Source organism: Bubalus bubalis, chromosome 20, assembly GCF_019923935.1.
Source record: "Bubalus bubalis isolate 160015118507 breed Murrah chromosome 20, NDDB_SH_1, whole genome shotgun sequence".
In the NCBI taxonomy this organism is placed as follows: Eukaryota; Metazoa; Chordata; class Mammalia; order Artiodactyla; family Bovidae; genus Bubalus; species Bubalus bubalis.
Genome location: NC_059176.1, coordinates 11,879,306 through 11,884,711, shown reverse-complemented (window position 1 = coordinate 11,884,711; position 5,406 = coordinate 11,879,306).

Sequence of the window (5,406 nt, the reverse complement as noted above, 5' to 3'; positions counted from 1 at the left end):
GGAGTTCACTCAAATTCACGTCCATCGAGTCAGTGATACCATCCAGCCATCTCATCCTCTGTCGTCCCCTTCTCCTCCTGCCCCCAATCCCTCCCAGCATCAGAGTCTTTTCCAATGAGTCAACTCTTTGCATGAGGTGGCCAAAGTACTGGAGTTTCAGCTTTAGCATCATTCCTTCCAAAGAAATCCCAGGGCTGATCTTCAGAATGGACTGGTTGGATCTCCTTGCAGACCAAGGGACTCTCAAGAGTCTTCTCCAACACCACACTTCAAAAGCATCAATTCTTCGGCGCTCAGCCTTCTTCACAGTCCAACTCTCACATCCATACATGACCACAGGAAAAACCATAGCCTTGACTAGATGAACCTTTGTTGGCAAAGTAATGTCTCTGCTTTTGAATATGCTATCTAGGTTGGTCATAACTTTCCTTCCAAGGAGTAAGCGTCTTTTAATTTCATGGCTGCAGTCACCATCTGTAGTGATTTTGGAGCCCAGAAAAATAAAGTCTGACACTGTTTCCACTGTTTCCCCATCTATTTCCCATGAAGTGATGGGACCGGATGCCATGACCTTCGTTTTCTGAATGTTGAGCTTTAAGCCAAAGTTTTTACTCTCCACTTTCACTTTCATCAAGAGGCTTTTGAGTTCCTTTTCACTTTCTGCCATAAGGGTGGTGTCATCTGCATATCTGAGGTTATTGATATTTCTCCTGGCAATCTTGATCCCAGCTTGTGTTTCTTCCAGTCCAGCGTTTCTCATGATGTACTCTGCATAGAAGTTAAATAAACAGGGTGACAATATACAGCCTTGACGAACTCCTTTTCCTATTTGGAACCAGTCTGTTGTTCCATGTCCAGTTCTAACTGTTGCTTCCTGACCTGCATACAAATTTCTCAAGAGGCAGATCAGGTGGTCTGGTATTCCCATCTCTTTCAGAATTTTCCACAGTTTATTGTGATCCACACAGTCAAAGGCTTCGGCATAGTCAATAAAGCAGAAATAGATGTTTTTCTGGAACTCTCTTGCTTTTTCTATGATCCAGCAGATGTTGGCAATTTGATCTCTGGTTCCTCTGCCTTTTCTAAAACCAGCTTGAACATCAGGAAGTTCATGGTTCACATATTGCTGAAGCCTGGCTTGGAGAATTTTGAGCATTACTTTACTAGCATGTGAGATGAGTGCAATTGTGTGGTAGTTTGAGCATTCTTTGGCATTGCCTTTCTTTGGGATTGGAATGAAAACTGACCTTTTCCAGTCCTGTGGCCACTGCTGAGTTTTCCAAATTTGCTGGCATATTGAGTGCAGCACTTTCACAGCATCATCTTTCAGGATTTGAAATAGCTCAACTGGAATTCCATCACCTCCACTAGCTTTGTTCGTAGTGATGCTTTCTAAGGCCCACTTGACTTCACAGCTCTAAAATACCATGCAGATACTAGACATGATCAGTAGTCAGCAGGGGCTTTAACCATGGTAACTTATTTCTGGTAGAAAGAATCCTGGGTCTAATATGGTCCTCCACAGAGTAGGGGTCAGGTTTTTTCTAGACCCTAGCATACATGTAAGTTTCTCAGCATATAGGTTTCTTTTTACCTTGTGGTCCAAGATGGCTGCTTGAACTCCAGTCATCAGATTCACATCCCAACCAACAGGGAAAAGGAGAGAAAAAGAAGGATATGTTCCTCCCTTTAAGAATACTTTCTGGAAGTATCCAATGACATTTCTGTTTATATCCTGGGGACATGGGCACAATCACATGACAACACCTAGCTGCAAGAGGAGCTGGGAAAAGCATTTCAGAGAAGCTATGTGCCCAGTTTAAAATCAGAAATGCCATTACTAATGAATAAGAGAGATACTAATATTGAGGGACAGTCAGACAACTAGCAATTTCCTGATACCCATTGTTCAGTTTCATATGTTAGATTTCTTAAAAGTGAAATGTATGTCACCCATAGGACATTGAACAAGAAAGAGCAACCCCAGAGACAGTGTTGCAGGAGCAATGCTTGATTGTGTTATGTAAGAGGTTCAAGGATATCCCTTTTCCCCCACTGATGGGTGCCTAAAGCAGAAAGTGACACCTACCTGCTTAGGGGTGGCTTGAGCAGACACTTGAGTTGATGTAACCTCATGATGATGAACAAAGAAAGAGGACAGCAAACTCAGGTCTGAGAGGCAGGGGGCTGAGAGCCCCATGTTAGCAGCTGGCCGATGAATCGTCAAGAGGGAGGCAAGCTTGAGATTTACAAGAGTGTAAAACAGGCTCTCGGAGAAGGCAATGGCACCCCACTCCAGTACTCTTGCCTGGAAAATCCCATGGATGGAGGAGCCTGGTGGGCTGCTGTCTATGGGGTCGCACAGAGTCAGACACGACTGAAGCGACTTAGCAGCAGCAGCAGCAAAACAGGCTCTAAACTAGAGACAGCCAGCCTATATGGGCAACATGGGGCCACACAACCTGGAACATGCAAGAATGTCTACCTGGAGGCTCAGATCCTCTCTCCCAGATTCTCTGAAACTCCTTGATGGGTGGAGCTGCAAGCTGAGACCAGACACCACCAGACTTCCTCTGGAATCTATGTTCCACATTGAACTGAGTGTAGAGAAAGTTTTAAAAGAGCCCCAGAGTAAATCATTCTTTCCAGGTACTTTTATCTTTAAATTCTTAGCATACATAGATTCTACCCGACTAATAGAATTAAAATTCTGGTACACAGAATTTGCTCCTTGGAAGAAAAGCTATGACCAACCTAGACAGCATATTAAAAAGCAGAGACATTACTTTGTCAACAAATAATCAAAGCTATGGTTTTCCCAGTAGTCATGTATGTGTGTGAGAACTGGACCATAAAGAAAGCTGAGCACCAAAGAATTGATGCTTTTAAAATGTGGTATTGGAGAAGAGTCTTGAGAATCCCTTGGACTGCAAGGAGATCAAACCAATCAATCCTAAAAGAAATCAGTCCTGAATATTCATCAGAAGAACTGATGCTGAAGCTGAATCTCCAACACTTTGACTACCTGATTTGAAGAACTGACTGATTAGAAAAGACCCTGATGCTGGGAAAGATTGAAGGCAGGAGGAGAAGGGGATGACACAGGATGAGATGGTTGGATGGTATCACTGACTTGATGGACATGAGTTTGAACAAGCTCTGGGAGTTGGTGATGGACAGGGAAGCTTGGTGTGCTGCAGTCCATGGGGTCGCAACGAATAGGACACAACATAGCGACTGAACTGAACCCAGAGTTAGGTGAACCAGGCAATAAGAATGACTAACGTTCCTTGGCTGTTTACTAAGTGCCAGGGCTTTCCTGATGGCTCAGATGTTAAAGCATCTGCCTGTAATGTGAGAGACCCGGGTTCAATCCCTGGGTCGGGAAGATCCTCTGGAGAAGGAAATGGCAACCCACTCCAGTACTCTTGCCTGGAAAAGTCCTTGGATGGAGGAGCCTGGTAGGCTACAGTCCATGGGGTTGCAAAGAGTCAGACACGACTGAGCGACTTCACTTTACTAAGTGCCAGGCTCTGTTCTAACGGTATTACAGTGTTAATTCCTTATATCCTCATAGCAACTTTATAAGAAGTTCTTGTACATTTTATAGGTAAGGAAACTGGCAAAGATGGGTGAGCCTGTAACAGTGCAGATGAATGCCCCTTGTGGCATCCATCCTCGATGCCATGTGACTTGGTATTGTCCTCCCACCAACTCTGGGCCTCTGTGACCTACTTTGGACCAACTGGATGTTGGGAAGTGTAATGCAAGCAGAAGCTTGGAGGGTGCTATGTAACTGAGTTTTCTTCCTTTTTCTTCTCTTCTCATGGCCACATGATGCCCTGGCTAGCCTGCCAGAAGGTGAAGGACAGAATTGGGTTGCTCCCACATGAGGCCACCCTAGACCAGCCAATAGTCAAGAGAATCTCAGACCTGTAGGTGATCCCAGTTAAGATCAGCAAAGCTTCTCAGCCAATTTGCAATTGATCAGCAGAGCCCACCCAGATCAAGGGGGCCCCACAGATCCAGGAGCTAAGTAGATATTTCTCATTGCACACCACTGAGTTTTAGCAGCATTATCATGTCACTGGATAGCTTGTACAGAAGACTATGTAAATTCCCAGCCAATCATTGATACAACCAGGAGTTGAATCCAGGGAGCTTGCCTGCAGAGCCCACACTCTTAGATGCTCTTCTGTTCTATAGTGGTTGGCAAACTATGGTTTGCAGGCCAGATCTAGCCTACCACCTGCTTTTGTACAGCCCACTAGCTAAGAATGGTTATTATAGATGAATATTTTCAATTGGTTTGATAATAGGGAACAGTTACTTTGAACCTCAGCTGAACAAATGCTATCCCACAAAAATGAATTCCATTCTTCTCATTGTGGACCTATTATACAGAATTTACACTTAATTATTATATTTCTAATTTCATCAATAATTACTTGTGCAAATTTGTTCTTATTATGTAGATATCTATACAATATCCTTGATTTTGCCTCTTAGCTTGCAAAGCCCCACATATCTACTCTCTGGCTCTTTATAGGACAAGTGTATCCGCTCTTGTTCTGATAGTTTGACTGAGATGTTTCGTCTTTGAATTTGGTCATCAGGCCCAGAAATGAGAAGAATGTGATTGTTAAAAGAGTTTCTAATTGACACTTAGAAACAGAATGAGACCCTAGGTCTCTGGTCTCCTGGCCCAGAGCTCTTCTTCTACTTTCTAGAGGAGCTAATAAATAGTAGTGTGAGTCCCCTACATACTAAGGAGTTCATTCTGAGAGGATCAGTTTTGTTCATAAGTCCAACAAAGTTAGTTTAGATACCCAAATAACAATTGGCTATATAGTACTGTAATAGATTGATAATATTTTCACACAAATAATACATAAAAGCAAATATTAAAAATAAAGAAAATATTTTTAAACTTACAGAATGGTGGCTTGAAAAGTATAGTCATACAGTACAACAGCAGGCATACGGGGGCTGGCATTGAGCAAACAGGCAAGAAGAGGTACTGACTGAGGAGGGAGAGGAGGTGGGAGATGGTAGAGCTGAAGGATTGTTAGCAACAGGAGACGGAGCTGCTGCTGCTGCTGCTAAGTCAATTCAGTCATGTCCTACTCTGTGCGACCCCATAGACGGCAGCCCACCAGGCTCCCGCATCCCTGGGATTCTCCAGGCAAGAACACTGGAGTGGGTTGCCATTTCCCTCTCCAATGCATGAAAGTGAAAAGTGAAAGTAAAGTCGCTCAGTTGTGTCTGACCCTCAGCGACCCCATGGACTGCAGCCTTCCAGGCTCCTCCATCCATGGGATTTTCCAGGCAAGAGTACTGGAGTGGGTTGCCATTGCCTTCTCCGTAGGAGACGGAGGGCTAGCTGCAATTTCATTCATGCCTGAC